Source organism: Triturus cristatus, chromosome 1_1 (assembly GCF_964204655.1).
Source record: "Triturus cristatus chromosome 1_1, aTriCri1.1, whole genome shotgun sequence".
In the NCBI taxonomy this organism is placed as follows: Eukaryota; Metazoa; Chordata; class Amphibia; order Caudata; family Salamandridae; genus Triturus; species Triturus cristatus.
In genome coordinates this window covers 835345122-835366279 of record NC_140579.1, presented here as the reverse complement: position 1 = coordinate 835366279, position 21158 = coordinate 835345122, and positions in this window count along the sequence as shown.

Below are 21158 nucleotides of genomic sequence, written 5' to 3'. Positions count from 1 at the left end.
TGCAATCTCAGCCTGTAAACAAAAGCAAGATGAAGACACTAGTGATTTCTATGCCCGATTCGAAAAATGTTTTGGTATAAATAGTGGAATAAAAGCAAGTAGCGAATCGTATCCACATCTGTTTGTGACAAAATTAGTTGAAAATGCCTTGCCCCAAGTTAAGAATAGAGTATTGAAATTCGAGAGTACCTGGCAAGGTAACACTCCGTCACAAATGTTACAAATGTTACAGTACCACCACAATAGAATTAGAGAGGAACAAGAACATGAACAAAGACGCATGAAAGACACGAAAATGAAAATGCTAGTTTCCCAGACAGTTCCAGCTGACGGTCATAAAAAGGGTATGACACAGTCCAGTGTTTCAGCAGGTTCTGTAAAGGGGACATGCAACTATTGTAAACAGCCAGGTCATTATGTACACGATTGTCCAGTTTTAAAACATAATATCGCCATAGGTAATACAAAAGAAAGACCACGGCCACTTAGACAGGATCAGAACCAACAAGGAGCCCCGCAGCATGCACAGTCCATGCCAGCTCCGCAACCGTCCATGCCAGCTCCACCACCGCAGCCTATTGCTGCCACACAAACAACAACACAACAGATGTACCAGACCGCACAGTATGACTATCCTGATTATCAACGATACTCATGAAACAGCCTAGAGAGGGAAGTTGGCTTACCCCTTATAGAGGTCCCTGTAGATCAAGAAGGACCTTATGTACACAGTGAACTATTAGGCCAAGATAGAAAATGTTTACTTGATACAGGGGCAAGCCGAACAACCATAAAACGTAGTGAAGTTCCAGGGGCACCCCTCTCAGGCTCACAGAATATTTCCCTTGGTTTTTCAGGAAAACCTATCATTAACGAAGTATCACAGCCTCTTCCACTTACGATTGGTCCCTTGACACGAACTACAGATTTATTGCTTACCAAATCATGTCCAGAAAACCTGTTAGGTATAAAAACATTGAAAGCTCTAGGAGCTATAATATGTTGTTCTCCGGAAGGAGTAAGATTGTTTTTACGTGATTTCAAAGGGCACTACGTGTCCCGAGACATGGATCACCGACTGCAGACTTTACCCGCACATTTATGGGCACAAGGCCCTACAGATGTTGGTTGCATGAACATTACACCATATCGAGTCACACTAAAGACAGGAGTGGTACTACCACGAATGCGACAATACAAGTTACCCCCAGATGCTGTAGTGGCTTTACTGCAAATCATTGACGAGCTTATTACCCAAGGAGTGGTTGTGGAAACTGACTCCAATGTATGTAATTCCCCGATAATTCCGATTCTTAAACGAACTGATCCAAAAGCTCCGCCAGTATATCGATTGGTTATTGATCTGCGCGAATTAAATAAATGTATTGTACCACAATACCCCGTAGTCCCAGACATTTCTTCATTACTGACAGCCATTGATTCCGAAGCAACATTCTTTACTGTAATTGATCTCAAGAATGCTTTCTTTAGCGTCCCAATAGATCCGGAAAGCCAATACTTGTTTGGATTTAGTTTAAATGGACGAAGCTTTAAATTCACACGCGCACCTCAAGGATTCACAGAAAGCCCCAGCATCTATAGCCAAGCACTGAAACGAGAACTTGACAGTATACACATGCCAGTCAACACTGCCCTGCTTCAATATGTCGACGATCTGCTGATCACCGCTAGAAGCGAACCTGAATGTGAAAAAGCCTCACTGACGGTTTTACAATTTTTGGCCGAAAAGGGGCACAAGGTGTCCCCTTCTAAGCTGCAATTCTGTGTTCAGCGAGTTGTTTACCTTGGTCACTCGCTGTCCAAGGAGGGAAGGCAGCTTACACCCGATTGCATCCAGTTAATTGCTAACATGCCAATACCCAAGACACAAAAGGAGGTGCGGGCTTTTATAGGCCTCACTTCATATTGTAGGCAGTGGATCCCTCAGTATGCATTTCTAGCAAAACCACTTATTCAGTTGACAACACAGGAGGCAGCCGCATCGACTGTCCTCCCTTGGACTCAAGAACATACACACGCCTTTGAAAGTTTAAAGAAAACTTTATGTCAAGCACCTGTTTTAGCAACACCATGTTACAATAAACAGTTTACACTCTTTATTACAGAACGCGAAGGTACTGCCTTGTCAGTACTCACACAGGAACAAGCAGGATCACACAAACCATGTGCCTATTTTTCTCGTACATTAGATCCCGTAGCTCAGGCTCTGCCTGCGTGCCTGAAATCAGTGGCAGCGACAGCTTTAGCAATCAGACAAAGCGATGCCATAGTGTTAGGACATCCATTGACAGTACAAGTACCACACGCAGTAGAGGTTCTCTTGAACCGAACACAAACACAACACTTGACTATAGCAAGACTCACCGGTTACGAATTAACATTGTTTCAGCCACACATAGAAATCAGACGTTGTAGTACGTTAAATCCTGCTACACTGTTACCAGTAGACGGAACAGACCCACTAGCACATGATTGTATTGAAGTTATTACTATCACGACGAAACCCAGACAAGACTTGACAGACGTCCCATTGTCAGACCCAGACCTGACATTGTATGTCGATGGTTCATGTATGAGAACAAGTACAGGAGAACTAGTGGCCGCGTATGCAGTCACAACAGACACTGAAGTTATTGAAACAAATCGTATTAATACCTTGTCAGCTCAAGCAGCAGAGCTCATCGCTCTGACACAAGCCTGTATTCAAGCCACAAATAAGAAAGTCAACATATACACTGATTCACGTTATGCATTCGGAGTTGTACATGACTTCGGCGTGCTGTGGCGAGAGAGAGGTTATTTAACTTCTCACGGTGCCCACATTCAGCACGGACCCCTCATTCATGCCTTATTAGATGCAATACATCTACCCACTGCAATATCAATTATGAAATGTAAAGCTCATACGAAAGTTACTGATATCATTTCCCAAGGCAATGACCTAGCTGACAGAACAGCTAAACAGACTGCTCAGAATAAAACTCACACATCTGACATGACGAAGACAATAGTTCTGACACCAACACATTGCATGACGGTTAAGGATCCCGCTCTTGACGTAATTGACATACAGACACATGCTACACCAGACGAAATAAAGAAATGGACTGAATTAGGAGGGATCCAAACCGATCAGGGATGGATGACGAAGGAAAAATCTATATGGTTTCTTCCCGACTCAATGGTCCAAGTTATCATTAATACAATACATAGTCCAGCGCACCTAGGAGAAAAAGCTATGCTAGACAGCATTCAACACATTTGGTTCAACAAACATTTACGAGCAGCAGCTAAACAAAAAGTTCGTACCTGTATGATCTGTTGTCAGTTTAACCCAGGTAAAAGCATTCCCGTAGAACAGGGTGGATTTCAGCCTCCTGATCACCCTTTTGAAGTCCTCCAGATGGATTATATCCAGATGGAACGATGTCGAGGATTCAAATATGTTCTTGTAGTTGTTTGTGCTCTTTCCCGTTGGACAGAAGCATACCCGGTCTCAGATTACACTGCCCCGACTACTGCCAAACAGTTAGTTCGAGAATTCTTCCCACGGTACGGTTTACCACGTGTTGTCTATTCAGATAACGGCCAGCCGTTCTCATCCGAACTAATGAAACACGTTTCACTTTTGTTAGGCTATCAATGGAGATTTCACTGTGTCCGACACCCCGAGGCAGCAGGTCTCGTGGAACGACATAATCAAACTCTGAAAATTAGATTGTCCAAAATATGTAGAGAGAAAGGTGTCGATTGGGTAGTAGCCTTACCAGTTGCACTCTTTTACATGAGAATGGTAGCACATTCTCGAACAGGGCTATCCCCTTATGAGGTGATCTTCGGTAGACCACCAAATATGTGGGGGACGCCTATACCACGCAAAATAACTGACGTTGACTGTAATATGCTGACAGATTACCTGGCTTCCTTGATGTCTGCACTACAATCTTGTCGTTCACAGGTAGCTGCAGCCTTTCCCGACAACACCGAGGTGAAACCCCATGACGTAGTTCCCGGGGACCTGGTGTTAGTGCGTAATTTCGATCGGAAGACTCAGCTGGATCCTAGGTGGAAATCGCCTCAACTTGTACTACTCACCACGAGGACAGCCGTGAAGATCGAAGGTCGCAAAGGTTGGATACACTCGAGTCATATCAAGAAATTTTATGGACTACCATCCGATATAGAGACTAAACCCTGTATTTCCTCAAAGACAGACTCAAAGCTCCCCTTGGTTGAGCAATCGAACTCAGAAATCTATAAACTAAAATTGAGGTCCAATAAGTCAGACAATTTGATTGTTTAAGTCCTCTCCAAGGTGAATCGGTTGAATTTGTCTCTGACATGTATCCTCTGGACCGGAATAGAGAAAGAAATAATCAAATGCAGTTGAAAAAACATGCGTACTGTAAATCACTGCGTAGTCATTGCACAGTGACGTTATTAATTTTGTTTTTCTTAAGTCTTTTAATAATCACTGCAAGTATATTGTTGCACATATATTATCCTATTTCTAAACATGTTTACAATGTTACTGTTGAACATTCTTTTAGTGAATTACCCCCGCATGAGTTGTCCTATAGATTTGCGCTGCGCAACAACACTTTTATTAGTATGTTACATCATTCCCATCAGGCTAGCAATGCTACAAATTGTTGGATATGTGGCCGACTCCCTCCCTATCAGAACTATAAGGGAATTCTGCCTCTCTTTCCATATCCGTTCACACGCAATGGCTCCTGTGGAGCATGGTTTAGTTTAATTAAATCCCTAGATTCGAATTCCGCAGTTTATCAAGACAACTGGGTATGGGGAAACCTGAACTTAGTTTTGCTTAAAGTCTGCTACCCTAACAAGGAGGGACTTCCCAAAAGAACAGGAACTGATCTAGAAAATGAAGTATATGGATTAGGTAATTTTACACTTAACCTCATGATCCTGAACATTGAATCTGAAGCTACACCAATCTTGTCCACCATGTCCGTATTCCCAGTAAAAGGGGAACTATGCATAAGAAAGAATGGCTCCATACACATGGGCCATAGTAAATGCACCACTGTGATAAAATTCAGTGATCAAGGCAAGTCTACATTTAGAGCTTCTCGTCATTCCTACTTTATATGTGGCCAGACCGCATATATACGCCTACCTCTAGATTGGGATGGTACCTGTTACATAGCATTCCTTCTACCACCTGTTTTCCTAGCTCCTCCTGATTATCATAGAAATACTCATTTAGTACACAATAGACAGCAGAGAGATCTCCCAATCGTCGATTACACTGAAACAGCATGGGAAAAATACACAGATTTCAATAAAGGTTTCTTCCCCTATATAGGTACAGTCACTAATAGTAAGTTGATACGTAGATTAACCAGAACCCTTGAAGCAGTAGTGAACAAAACTATTTCCGCCTTAGGCAATTTAACAGAAGAGCAGTCTGCTATGCGGATTGTTGTGCTTCAAAATCGTCTTGTCCTTGACGTCATCCTGGCCGATAGGGGCGGAGCTTGTAGGGTAATCGGATCAAGTTGTTGCATTTTCATACCAGAAAATTCACCGTCAGTATATAAAGCCATAACCCGCCTTCATAAGATTGTAAGCCAGATACACCAGAGTCCAGGCACCTGGACTTGGTCCGGTTGGTTCTGGGGCGTGTTGTCAGCCTGGGGATGGAGAATGCTCTCCTTCCTAGGTATTGGCTTTCTCATACTATTCAGTTGCTACCTATGTCTACAATGTGGGCCAGCGATTTGTGGTCTGTGTGCCACCTCGTGTATCCCACATCCAAGTTTTCATTCGAGATCCCGGAAGAAGAAAGAAGAACAAATGATGTTATATGAACAGATCGATGGATTGATGAAGATTGATATCTCTTAAGGGCAAGTAGGGGACAAGGAGGGAATGTGGAAATATGGATTTTTATGATCAGTTATGTCCCCTATCTTGGACCCCAACGGTTTCATGTATAAGTCACAAGTACATGTATGTTCCCTCCAGTTCCAGTTATGAAGACGCAAACACATGTGCGTCCACCGTCAACATGTCCTCTTTCAGATCCGCCATGAATGGGCCGGATATTCTATTCCTAAGTATAAAAGGCCACCGGCTTTATATGGTTCATTTATCCCATTTTACAGTCCAGGCGAGTAGGCCCGAATTCTGTCATCAAGCCTTTTCCTGCCTTCTGCCTCTGAAAGCTCCAGTCTGAGCCTGCATCTGTGACCATGAACTTTGTCTTACTCCCTGCGCGGCTAACGGTGCCTGATCCAGCCCGTAGCCTGCCAGAAAACTGTATTTCACCTTCAAGATTATCTCCTCCGCCCCTCATCCGATGCATTCTTGTCTAGTAGTTTAGGTAAACATTCCTCCAGCTACCGCGCAAAGGGCCAGGCCTCGCTGTCCTCATGCAAGTAATTCATAGCCCTGTTACCATGGAATATTCCTACCCCCTCGCATCTAGTGTAGACACTTAGACGCTTGTACACGCACTAACAGTCAGTATAGTCAGTATAGAATAAGATTCTATCCTAAGAGACCTCTCTTTTTGGATAACACAGTTCTTTAAACATAGGATATTAGATATGATTTGGGATTAGGTTGACATAACCCCAGACTTCCGTCTCCACATGTAGAGCTAAATGTCAAGTCTCTTTCTCCCCCTAGTTGCACGTCAAATCACACGTCATGCTGCCGCGCGCGCATCTCTGCCAAGTATTTTTGCTGACATTGCGAAATTCTTTCATGGAACCACCCATTTGTGACATCATACCTAATGACGTTCTTTAGTTACGCCTAGTTACACCCATTTTAGTTACGCATGTATGTTTTATCTCTGTTATCGACTGTTACGCCTCCTGCATCTGTTTTACTGTAATGCCTCTTCTATAAAAACGATTACCTGTCAATAAAGTATTGTCCTTCACTTCCTGAACCTTCGTGGTGACGGAATATGGAGTCCTCAATTCGAATTGATTTTGGAATAAAGCCCGTTCCGAACCTCTAATACCACGGATTCTGCCTCTTATTTTACTGAGCTATTATTATAGATTTTCCGCATCAAATTAAGTACCGGTAATTAAATTATTTAACACAGAGTCCTCCATCCCTGCACCCACAACGCCTACCCTTCACCCTCCTGTCCCTGCGGTGCCTGTTTCTTACCCCCCATTTGATGCCCTCGCCCCTGTGGAAGACAACGGAATGTAACTGTGCAGGCAAGCTAGGGGACACGCATCCCACTGTGTCCCCCATCCAGCTGTGACTTCTGGACTGCCCTATGGGCTTTGTAAATATTGAACTTTCTACGAACATACAATTTTTGATCATGCTGATTAAAGCCATTTTTGTTTCCTTTGAACACTACTGCTTTTCTGATATTGCTGTTGGTGGGGCTGGTACATGATTTTGGGTGGTGATCATGTGTTGGTTGTGTGGGCAATGTAGTAGTGTGCTGGTCATAGGGGGGACCCTGGGATCTGTGCGCCATCACACGGTGTTAGCTAGGTTTCTGTGTTCATGTAAGCAGTTGCTGCATGGTGACATTGTCCAAAGGTGTATTCCTTCCTCTGTGTACCCTGACATCTTCCCTGCAGGGTGTTCCCAATATTTAGCGCAGAGCTGTGTGTACATTAGCTGGGTGTGTGACGGACTCCTTCTACTTTGCACATGCATGCTGAGCGATGTCTCCACCTGCATCATTCCTGGCATTCTTGGTAGTCATTGCACTTGTGTATGTGGACTATTGACATGACTTCATGTGTACATGTTTTCTTTTCTGCGCTATGCATGCGTATACTCCCAGCCTCGCACACATGTGGTACATGTACTGCAGGGTCTTTGTGCACATGACTGAAATTTGTGGGCATGGTATCTGTGGCTATTCCACCCTTTGCGTTTCATGGGCACTGCTAGGAGTGTTAGGCACCCACCCCTCCTGTCTCTGGGCTCTGCTGGGAGTGTTAGGCACACACCCCTCCTGTCTCTGGGCACTGCTGGGAGTGTTAGGCACACACCCCTCCTGTCTCTGGGCACTGCTGGGAGGACTCTGCACACACCCCTCCTGTCTCTGGGCACTGCTGGGAGGACTCTGCACCCACCCCTCCTGTCTCTGGGCACTGCTGGGAGTGATAGGCACCCACCCCTCCTGTCTCTGGGCACTGCTGGGAGGACTCTGCACCCACCCCTCCTGTCTCTGGGCACTGCTGGGAGTGATAGGCACCCACCCCTCCTGTCTCTGGGCACTGCTGGGAGTGTTAGGCACACACCCCTCCTGTCTCTGGGCACTGCTGGGAGTGTTAGGCACACACCCCTCCTGTCTCTGGGCACTGCTGGGAGGACTCTGCACCCACCCCTCCTGGGCACTGGTGGGAGTGATAGGCACCCACCCCTCCTGTCTCTGGGCACTGCTGGGAGTGATAGGCACCCACCCCTCCTGTCTCTGGGCACTGTTGGGAGGACTCTGCACCCACCCCTCCTGTCTCTGGGCACTGCTGGGAGGACTCTGCACCCACCCCTCCTGTCTCTGGGCACTGCTGGGAGTGATAGGCACCAACCCCTCCTGTCTCTGGGCACTGCTGGGAGGACTCTGCACCCACCCCTCCTGTCTCTGGGCACTGCTGGGAGGACTCTGCACCCACCCCTCCTGTCTCTGGGCACTGCTGGGAGTGATAGGCACCCACCCCTCCTGTCTCTGGGCACTGCTGGGAGGACTCTGCACCCACCCCTCCTGTCTCTGGGCACTGCTGGGAGTGATAGGCACCCACCCCTCCTGTCTCTGGGCACTGCTGGGAGTGATAGGCACCCACCCCTCCTGTCTCTGGGCACTGCTGGGAGGACTCTGCACCCACCCCTCCTGTCCCTGGGCACTGCTGGGAGTGTTAGGCACCCACCCCTCCTGTGTCTGGGCACTGCTGGGAGGACTCTGCTCACACCCCTCCTGTCTCTGGGCATTGCCGGGAGTGATAGGTACCCACCCCTCCTGTCTCCGGGCACTGCTGGGAGTGATAGGCACCCACCCCTCCTGTCTCTGGGCACTGCTGGGAGGACTCTGCACACACCCCTCCTGTCTCTGGGCACTGCTGGGAGGACTCTGCACCCACCCCTCCTGTCTCTGGGCACTGCTGGGAGTGATAGACACCCACCCCTCCTGTCTCTGGGCACTGCTGGGAGGACTCTGCACCCACCCCTCCTGTCTCTGGGCACTGCTGGGAGTGATAGGCACCCACCCCTCCTGTCTCTGGGCACTGCTGGGAGTGAAAGGCACCCACCCCTCCTGTCTCTGGGCACTGCTGGGAGGACTCTGCACCCACCCCACCTGTCTCTGGGCACTGCTGGGAGTGTTAGGCACCCACCCCTCCTGTCTCTGGGCACTGCTGGGAGGACTCTGCACACACCTCTCCTGTCTCTGGGCACTGCTGGGAGGACTCTGCACCCACCCCTCCTGTCTCTGGGCACTGCTGGGAGTGATAGGCACCCACCCCACCTGTCTCTGGGCACTGCTGGGAGTGATAGGCACCCACCCCTCCTGTCTCTGGGCACTGCTGGGAGGACTCTGCACCCACCCCTCCTGTCTCTGGGCACTGCTGGGAGGACTCTGCACCCACCCCTCCTGTCTCTGGCCACTGCTGGGAGTGATAGGCACCCACCCCTCCTGTCTCTGGGCACTACTGCGAGTGATAGGCACCCACCCCTCCTGTCTCTGGGCACTGCTGGGAGTGATAGGCACCCACCCCTCCTGTCTCTGGGCACTGCTGGGAGGACTCTGCACACACCCCTCCTGTTTCTGGGCACTGCTGGGAGGACTCTGCACCCACCCCTCCTGTCTCTGGGCACTGCTGGGAGTGATAGGCACCCACCCCTCCTGTCTCTGGGCACTGCTGGGAGTGTTAGGCACCCACCCCTCCTGTCTCTGGGCACTGCTGGGAGGACTCTGCACCCACCCCTCCTGTCTCTGGGCACTGCTGGGAGTGATAGGCACCCACCCCTCCTGTCTCCGGGCACTGCTGGGAGTGATAGGCACCCACCCCTCCTGTCTCTGGGCATTGCTGGGAGGACTCTGCACCCACCCCTCCTGTCTCTGGGCACTGCTGGGAGGACTCTGCACCCACCCCTCCTGTCTCTGGGCACTGCTGGGAGTGATAGGCACCCACCCCTCCTGTCTCTGGGCACTGCTGGGAGTGATAGGCACCCACCCCTCCTGTCTCTGGGCACTGCTGGGAGGACTCTGCACCCACCCCTCCTGTCTCTGGGCACTGCTGGGAGTGATAGGCACCCACCCCTCCTGTCTCTGGGCACTGCTGGGAGTGATAGGCACCCACCCCTCCTGTCTCTGGGCACTGCTAAGAGGACTCTGCACCCACCCCTCCTGTCTCTGGGCACTGCTGGGAGTGATAGGCACCCATCCCTCCTGTCTCTGGGCACTGCTGGGAGGACTCTGCACCCACCCCTCCTGTCTCTGGGCACTGCTGGGAGTGATAGGCACCCACCCCTCCTGTCTCTGGGCACTGCTGGGAGTGATAGGCACCCACCCCTCCTGTCTCTGGGCACTGCTAAGAGGACTCTGCACCCACCCCTCCTGTCTCTGGGCACTGCTGGGAGTGATAGGCACCCACCCCTCCTGTCTCTGGGCACTGCTGCGAGTGATAGGCACCCACCCCTCCTGTCTCTGGGCACTGCTGGGAGTGATAGGCACCCACCCCTCCTGTCTCTGGGCACTGCTGGGAGGACTCTGCACCCACCCCTCCTGTCTCTGGGCACTGCTGGGAGTGTTAGGCACCCACCCTTCCTGTCTCTGGGCACTGCTGGGAGGACTCTGCACACACCCCTCTTGTCTCTGGGCACTGCTGGGAGGACTCTGCACCCACCCCTCCTGTCTCTGGGCACTGCTGGGAGTGATAGGCACCCACCCCTCCTGTCTCTGGGCACTGCTGGGAGTGTTAGGCACACACCCCTCCTGTCTCTGGGCACTGCTGGGAGTGTTAGGCACCCACCCCTCCTGTCTCTGGGCACTGCTGGGAGGACTCTGCACCCACCCCTCCTGTCTCTGGGCACTGCTGGGAGTGATAGGCACCCACCCCTCCTGTCTCCGGGCACTGCTGGGAGTGATAGGCACCCACCCCTCCTGTCTCTGGGCACTGCTGGGAGGACTCTGCACCCACCCCTCCTGTCTCTGGGCACTGCTGGGAGTGTTAGGCACCCACCCCTCCTGTCTCTGGGCACTGCTGGGAGGACTCTGCACACACCCCTCCTGTCTCTGGGCACTGCTGGGAGGACTCTGCACCCACCCCTCCTATCTCTGGGCACTGCTGGGAGTGTTAGGCACCCACCCCTCCTATTTAACAATATGTACGCTTAGTCCATACACGTGTGTGGGTTCGCTCCATGGGGGTACGGGTCGTACTTACACTGTTGGGGTGGGGGGTACGCTCCATACGTCCGCGGGTGAGGGTACGGGTCGTACTTACACTGTTGGGGTGGAGGTACGCTCCATACATCCGCGGGTGAGGGTACGGGTCGTACTTACACTGTTGGGGTGGAGGTACGCTCCATACGTACGCGGGTGGGGGTACGGGTCGTACTTACACTGTTGGGGTGGGAGGTACGCTCCATACATACGCGGGTGAGGGTACGGGTCGTACTTACACTGTTGGGGTGGAGGTACGCTCCATACGTACGCGGGTGGGGGTACGGGTCGTACTTACACTGTTGGGGTGGGAGGTACGCTCCATACATACGCGGGTGAGGGTACGGGTCGTACTTACACTGTTGGGGTGGAGGTACGCTCCATACGTACGCGGGTGGGGGTATGGGTCGTACTTACACTGTTGGGGTGGGAGGTACGCTCCATACATACGCGGGTGAGTGTACGGGTCGTACTTACACTGTTGGGGTGGAGGTATGCTCCATACGTACGCGGGTGGGGGTACGGGTCGTACTTACACTGTTGGGGTGGGAGGTACGCTCCATACGTACGCGGGTGAGGGTACGGGTCGTACTTACACTGTTGGGGTGGAGGTATGCTCCATACGTACGCGGGTGGGGGTACGGGTCGTACTTACACTGTTGGGGTGGGAGGTACGCTCCATACGTACGCGGGTGAGGGTACGGATCGTACTTACACTGTTGGGGTGGAGGTACGCTCCATACGTACGCGGGAGGGGGTACGGGTCGTACTTACACTGTTGGGGTGGGAGGTACACTCCATACATACGGGGGTGAGGGTACGGGTCGTACTTACACTGTTGGGGTGGAGGTACACTCCATACGTACGCGGGTGGGGGTACGGGTCGTACTTACACTGTTGGGGTGGGAGGTACGCTCCATACATAAGCGGGTCAGGGTACAGGTCGTACTTACACTGTTGGGGTGGGGGGTACGCTCCATGCATACGGTGGTGGGGGTACGGTCCGTACATATCCGTCCCCACGCTATGTGATGCTTGTGCGGGCCGTACCCAGGCCTTTGCCACGTGGGTACAGCCGTCCCGCCATTGTTGGGGTGACGTAGGTGTGGGCGTGGTACGACTCGTACCCACGCTCTTAAGGCGTGGGTACGGGACGTACCTGTATAGTTGTGTTGCCGGTTCGCGTCGTCAGGCACTTCCTTTGTGGCGGACGCTGGCTTTGCTGGACACGCCCCCACCCCCTCGTGGTGACCAGGGCATGGGGGTCAGGTATGTCCAGGGCATGTGTGCTGTGTGACATTGGTGGTGGTTATGTGGCCTGCCCCTGGTCCTGCCCCCCCCCTTTCCCACCCTTTCCCCCCCTCTCTTAGTTGTTCTGACCTTCTGCGGCGTCTGCGTCGTAACCTGTAGAGGAGGTCGACTGCTATGAGGGCCGGGATGACACATAGGTTCGGGTCCATGTCTGTCCGTCGCGTACAGGTACTCCTTGTTCGCGTCGTCCTGTCTGTCCGTCGCGTACAGGTACTCCTTGTCCGCGTCGTCCTGTCTGTCCGTCGCGTACAGGTACTCCTTGTTCGCGTCGTCCTGTCTGTCCGTCGCGTACAGGTCCTCCTTGTTCGCGTCGTCCTGATTTCCCGGCAGTTTTTGGCAGCCGGAAAATATTCACCGTGCGGGATGACGTCGGTGCGAATCGTAATTCCTGGTTCGTGAATGGCAGGCTGCATGCGTCCCGACGTCACGTCGGCGCTTTCCCGGATCGCATTTGTATGTTTATTTTCGTCGGTCAGGGTTTTGTACGATTCGTACGGACATGGTGTTTCCGTGCGAATCGTAATTCCATGTTTGTACATTTTGACGACCGGGTACGCGTCGGACGGAGAATTTGCTCCGTACGACGGTTCGTACCCGGTTTTTGCAGGATCGTGATCGGCACCATTGTATTCACATTAAAATTAATCCCCAAAAGAACATAAAACGTATACAAAGATTGCACTTACCTGTTTGTAGCTGCGTTCCGCCTACCGTGACATCCGGAAACCAATGGAACACTCCGACAACAGCAGATTCAATAAAAAACGTGCCCCACCCTACCGTAATCAAATAATCAATTCCACACAAAATACATTTAATAGCACTTTCGTCAAGAAACACCTGTACTACTATAAAACAAAAAAACATGAAATATATAATTAAACAAAGGTTACTAATCAAAGACTACACAAAGTAATTTATAAATCAAATAAATAACAATAGCTTACTCTTACCTTAAAGAAGAAGGTACGATGCTGGAGGGGACCGGCATGGACCGGGGAAGCCCTGTAAAAAAACCAGAAAAAAAAGAGTTAGCTAAGAAACAGACAAGATGCCTTACCTAAGACCCGCAAACAGCATCACACATACCGGGGAAAGCACTCCATGCACGACGCTAGACAGGGACGGCACGGACCGGGGAAGCCCTGTAAAAAAACAGAAAAAAAAAAGAGTTAGATAAGAAACAGACAAGATGCCTTACCTAAGACCCACAAACAGCATCATACATAGTGGGGAAAGCACTCTATGCACGACTCTAGACAGGGACGGCACGGACCGGGGAAGCCCTGTAAAAAAACAGAAAAAAAAGAGTTAGATAAGAAACAGACAAGATGCCTTACCTAAGACCCGCAAACAGCATCATACATACCGGGGAAAGCACTCTATGCACGACGCTGCACAGGAATGGCAAGGACCGGGGAAGCCCTGTAAAAAAACAGAAAAAAAGAGTTAGCTAAGAAACAGACAAAATGCCTTACCTAAGACCCGCAAACTGTATTATACATACCGGGGAAAGCACTCCATGCACGACGCTAGACAGGGACGGCACGGACCGGGGAAGCCCTGTAAAAAAACAGGAAAAAAAAGAGTTAGATAAGAAACAGACAAGATGCCTTACCTAGAACCCGCAAACCGCATCATACATACCGGGGAAAGCACTCCATGCACGACGCTGCATAGAAACGGCACGGACCGGGGAAGCCCTGTAAAAAAACAGAAAAAAAAGAGTTAGATAAGTAACAGACAAGATGCCTTACCTAAGACCCGCAAACAGCATCATACATACCGGGGAAAGCACTCCATGCACGACGCTGCACGGGAACGGCACGGACCGGGGAAGCCCTGTAAAAAAACAGAAAAAAAAGAGTTAGCTAAGAAACAGACAATATGCCTTACCAAAGACCCGCAACCAGCATCATACAGACCGAGTAAAGCACTCCATGCACGATGCTTCCCGGGGACGGCACAGACCGGGGAAGCCCTGTAAACAAACAGAAAAAAAGAAGATGTAGATAAGAAACATAGAAAAGATGGCTTACCTAAGACCCGCAAACAGCATCATACATACCGGGCAAAGCACTCTATACACGCCGCTGCACATGGACGGCACGGACCGGGGAAGCCCTGTAAAAAAACAGGAAAAAAAAGAGTTAGATAAGAAACAGACAAGATGCCTTACCTAAGACCCACAAAGAGCATCATACATAGTGGGGAAAGCACTCCATGCACGACTCTAGACAGGGACGGCACGGACCGGGGAAGCCCTGTAAAAAAACAGAAAAAAAAAGAGTTATATAAGAAACAGACAAGATGCCTTACCTAAGACCCGCAAACAGCATCATACATACCGGGAAAAGCACTCCATGCACGACGCTGCACAGGAACGGCAAGGACCGGGGAAGCCCTGTAAAAAAACAGATAAAAAAGAGTTAGCTAAGAAACAGACAAGATGCCTTACCTAAAACCCGCAAACTGTATTATACATACCGGGGAAAGCACTCCATGCACGACGCTAGACAGGGATGGCACGGACCGGGGAAGCCCTGTAAAAAAACAGGAAAAAAAAGAGTTAGATAAGAAACAGACAAGATGCCTTACCTAAGACCCGCAAACAGCATCATACATACCGGGGAAAGCACTCCATGCACGACGCTGCACGGGAATGGCACGGACCGGGGAAGCCCTGTAAAAAAACAGAAAAAAAAGAGTTAGCTAAGAAACAGAGAATATGCCTTACCAAAGACCCGCAACCAGCATCATACAGACCGAGTAAAGCACTCCATGCACGATGCTTCCCGGGGACGGCACAGACCGGGGAAGCCCTGTAAACAAACAGAAAAAAAGAAGATGTAGATAAGAAACATAGAAAAGATGGCTTACCTAAGACCCGCAAACAGCATCATACATACCGGGCAAAGCACTCTATACACGACGCTGCACAGGGATGGCACGGACCGGGGAAGCCCAGTAAAAAAACAGAAAAAAAAAGAGTTAGATAAGAAACAGACAAGATGCCTTACCTAAGACCTGCAAACAGCATCATACATACCGGGGAAAGCACTCCATGCACGACGCTGCACGGGAACGGCACGGACCGGGGAAGCCCTGTAAAAAAACAGATAAAAAAGAGTTAGCTAAGAAACAGACAAGATGCCTTACCTAAGACCCGCAAACTGTATTATACATACCGGGGAAAGCACTCCATGCACGACGCTAGACAGGGACGGCACGGACCGGGGAAGCCCTGTAAAAAAACAGGAAAAAAAAGAGTTAGATAAGAAACAGACAAGATGCCTTACCTAGAACCCGCAAACCGCATCATACATACCGGGGAAAGCACTCCATGCACGACGCTGCACAGGAACGGCACAGACCGGGGAAGCCCTGTAAAAAAACAGAAAAAAAAAGAGTTAGATAAGTAACAGACAAGATGCCTTACCTAGAACCCGCAAACCGCATCATACATACCGGGGAAAGCACTCCATGCAGGACGCTGCACAGGAACGGCACGGACCGGGAAAGCCCTGTAAAAAAACAGAAAAAAAAGAGTTAGCTAAGAAACAGACAAGATGCCTTACCTAAGACCCGCAACCAGCATCATACAGACCGAGTAAAGCACTCCATGCACGATGCTTCCCGGGGACGGCACAGACCGGGGAAGCCCTGTAAACACACAGAAAAAAAAGAAGATGTAGATAAGAAACATAGAAAAGATGGCTTACCTAAGACCCGCAAACAGCATCATACATACCGGGCAAAGCACTCTATACACGCCGCTGCACAGGGACGGCACGGACCGGGGAAGCCCTGTAAAAAAACAGGAAAAAAAAGAGTTAGATAAGAAACAGACAAGATGCCTTACCTAAGACCCACAAAGAGCATCATACATAGTGGGGAAAGCACTCCATGCACGACTCTAGACAGGGACGGCACGGACCGGGGAAGCCCTGTAAAAAAACAGAAAAAAAAGAGTTATATAAGAAACAGACAAGATGCCTTACCTAAGACCCGCAAACAGCATCATACATACCGGGGAAAGCACTCCATGCACGACGCTGCACAGGAACGGCAAGGACCGGGGAAGCCCTGTAAAAAAACAGATAAAAAAGAGTTAGCTAAGAAACAGACAAGATGCCTTACCTAAGACCCGCAAACTGTATTATACATACCGGGGAAAGCACTCCATGCACGACGCTAGACAGGGACGGCACGGACCGGGGAAGCCCTGTAAAAAAACAGGAAAAAAAAGAGTTAGATAAGAAACAGACAAGATGCCTTACCTAGAACCCGCAAACCGCATCATACATACCGGCGAAAGCACTCCATGCACGACGCTGCACTGGAACGGCACGGACAGGGGAAGCCCTGTAAAAAAACAGAAAAAAAAAGAGTTAGATAAGAAACAGACAAGATGCCTTACCTAAGACCCGCAAACAGCATCATACATACCGGGGAAAGAACTCCATGCACGACGCTGCACGGGAATGGCACGGACCGGGGAAGCCCTGTAAAAAAACAGAAAAAAAAGAGTTAGCTAAGAAACAGAGAATATGCCTTACCAAAGACCCGCAACCAGCATCATACAGACCGAGTAAAGCACTCCATGCACGATGCTTCCCGGGGACGGCACGGACCGGGGAAGCCCTGTAAACAAACAGAAAAAAAGAAGATGTAGATAAGAAACATAGAAAAGATGGCTTACCTAAGAACCGCAAACAGCATCATACATACCGGGCAAAGCACTCTATACACGACGCTGCACAGGGATGGCACGGACCGGGGAAGCCCTGTAAAAAAACAGAAAAAAAAGAGTTAGATAAGAAACAGACAAGATGCCTTACCTAAGACCTGCAAACAGCATCATACATACTGGGGAAAGCACTCCATGCACGACGCTGCACGGGAACGGCACGAACCGGGGAAGCCCTGTAAAAAAACAGAAAAAAAAGAGTTAGCTAAGAAACAGACAAGATGCCTTACCTAAGACCCGCAAACTGTATTATACATACCGGGAAAAGCACTCCATGCACGACGCTAGACAGGGACGGCACGGACCGGGGAAGCCCTGTAAAAAAACAGGAAAAAAAAGAGTTAGATAAGAAACAGACAAGATGCCTTACCTAGAAACCGCAAACCGCATCATACATACCAGGGAAAGCACTCCATGCACGACGCTGCACAGGAACGGCACGGACCGGGGAAGCCCTGTAAAAAAACAGAAAAAAAAAGAGTTAGATAAGTAACAGACAAGATGCCTTACCTAAGACCCGCAAACAGCATCATACATACCGGGGAAAGCACTCCATGCACGACGCTGCACGGGAACGGCACGGACCGGTGAAGCCCTGTAAAAAAACAGAAAAAAAGAAGATGTAGATAAGAAACATAGAAAAGATGGCTTACCTAAGACCCGCAAACAGCATCATACATACCGGGCAAAGCACTCTATACACGCCGCTGCACAGGGACGGCACGGACCGGGGAAGCCCTGTAAAAAAATAGGAAAAAAAAGAGTTAGATAAGAAATAGACAAGATGCCTTACCTAAGACCCACAAAGAGCATCATACATAGTGGGGAAAGCACTCCATGCACGACTCTAGACAGGGACGGCACGGACAGGGGAAGCCCTGTAAAAAAACAGAAAAAAAGAGTTATATAAGAAACAGACAAAATGCCTTACCTAAGACCCGCAAACAGCATCATACATACCGGGGAAAGCACTCCATGCACGACGCTGCACAGGAACGGCAAGGACCGGGGAAGCTCTGTAAAAAAACAGATAAAAAAGAGTTAGCTAAGAAACAGACAAGATGCCTTACCTAAGACCCGCAAACTGTATTATACATACCGGGGAAAGCACTCCATGCACGACACTAGACAGGGACGGCACGGACCAGGGAAGCCCTGTAAAAAAACAGGAAAAAAAAGAGTTAGATAAGAAACAGACAAGATGCCTTACCTAGAACCCGCAAACCGCATCATACATACCGGCGAAAGCACTCCAAGCACGACGCTGCACAGGAACGGCACGGACCGGGGAAGCCCTGTAAAAAAACAGAAAAAAAAAGAGTTAGATAAGAAACAGACAAGATGCCTTACCTAAGACCCGCAAACAGCATCATACATACCGGGGAAAGCACTCCATGCACGACGCTGCACGGGAATGGCACGGACTGGGGAAGCCCTGTAAAAAAACAGAAAAAAAAGAGTTAGCTAAGAAACAGAGAATATGCTTTACCAAAGACCCGCAACCAGCATCATACAGACCGAGTAAAGCACTCCATGCACGATGCTTTACCGGGGACGACACGGACCGGGGAAGCCCTGTAAACAAACAGAAAAAAAGAAGATGTAGATAAGAAACATAGAAAAGATGGCTTACCTAAGACCCGCAAACAGCATCATACATACCGGGCAAAGCACTCTATACACGACGCTGCACAGGGATGGCACGGACCGGGGAAGCCCTGTAAAAAAACAGAAAAAAAAGAGTTAGATAAGAAACAGACAAGATGCCTTACCTAAGACCTGCAAACAGCATCATACATACCGGGGAAAGCACTCCATGCACGACGCTGCACGGGAACGGCACGGACCGGGGAAGCCCTGTAAAAAAACAGAAAAAAAAGAGTTAGCTAAGAAACAGACAAGATGCCTTACCTAAGACCCGCAAACTGTATTATACATACCGGGGAAAGCACTCCATGCACGACGCTAGACAGGGACGGCACGGACCGGGGAAACCCTGTAAAAAAACAGGAAAAAAAAGAGTTAGATAAGAAACAGACAAGATGCCTTACCTAGAACCCGCAAACCGCATCATACATACCAGGGAAAGCACTCCATGCACGACGCTGCACAGGAACGGCACGGACCGGGGAAGCCCTGTAAAAAAACAGAAAAAAAACAGAGTTAGATAAGTAACAGACAAGATGCCTTACCTAAGACCCGCAAACAGCATCATACATACCGGGGAAAGCACTCCATGCACGACGCTGCACGGGAACGGCACGGACCGGGGAAGCCCTGTAAAAAAACAGAAAAATAGAAGATGTAGATAAGAAACATAGAAAAGATGGCTTACCTAAGACCCGCAAACAGCATCATACATACCGGGCAAAGCACTCTATACACGCCGCTGTACAGGGACGGCACGGACCGGGGAAGCCCTGTAAAAAAACAGAAAAAAAAAGAGTTATATAAGAAACAGACAAGATGCCTTACCTAAGACCCGCAAACAGCATCATACATACCGGGGAAAGCACTCCATGCACGACGCTGCACAGGAACGGCAAGGACCGGGGAAGCCCTGTAAAAAACACAGATAAAAAAGAGTTAGCTAAGAAACAGACAAGATGCCTTACCTAAGACCCGCAAACTGTATTATACATACCGGGGAAAGCACTCCATGCACGACGCTAGACAGGGACGGCACGGACCGGGGAAGCCCTGTAAAAAAACAGGAAAAAAAAGAGTTAGATAAGAAACAGACAAGATGCCTTACCTAGAACCCGCAAACCGCATCATACATACCGGCGAAAGCACTCCATGCACGACGCTGCACAGGAACGGCACGGACCGGGGAAGCCCTGTAAACAAACAGAAAAAAAGAAGATGTAGATAAGAAACATAGAAAAGATGGCTTACCTAAGAACCGCAAACAGCATCATACATACCGGGCAAAGCACTCTATACACGACGCTGCACAGGGATGGCACGGACCGGGGAAGCCCTGTAAAAAAACAGAAAAAAAAGAGTTAGATAAGAAACAGACAAGATGCCTTACCTAAGACCTGCAAACAGCATCATACATACTGGGGAAAGCACTCCATGCACGACGCTGCACGGGAACGGCACGAACCGGGGAAGCCCTGTAAAAAAACAGAAAAAAAAGAGTTAGCTAAGAAACAGACAAGATGCCTTACCTAAGACCCGCAAACTGTATTATACATACCGGGAAAAGCACTCCATGCACGACGCTAGACAGGGACGGCACGGACCGGGGAAGCCCTGTAAAAAAACAGGAAAAAAAAGAGTTAGATAAGAAACAGACAAGATGCCTTACCTAGAAACCGCAAACCGCATCATACATACCGGGGAAAGCACTCCATGCACGACGCTGCACAGGAACGGCACGGACCGGGGAAGCCCTGTAAAAAAACAGAAAAAAAAAGAGTTAGATAAGTAACAGACAAGATGCCTTACCTAAGACCCGCAAACAGCATCATACATACCGGGGAAAGCACTCCATGCACGACGCTGCACGGGAACGGCACGGACCGGGGAAGCCCTGTAAAAAAACAGAAAAAAAGAAGATGTAGATAAGAAACATAGAAAAGATGGCTTACCTAAGACCCGCAAACAGCATCATACATACCGGGCAAAGCACTCTATACACGCCGCTGCACAGGGACGGCACGGACC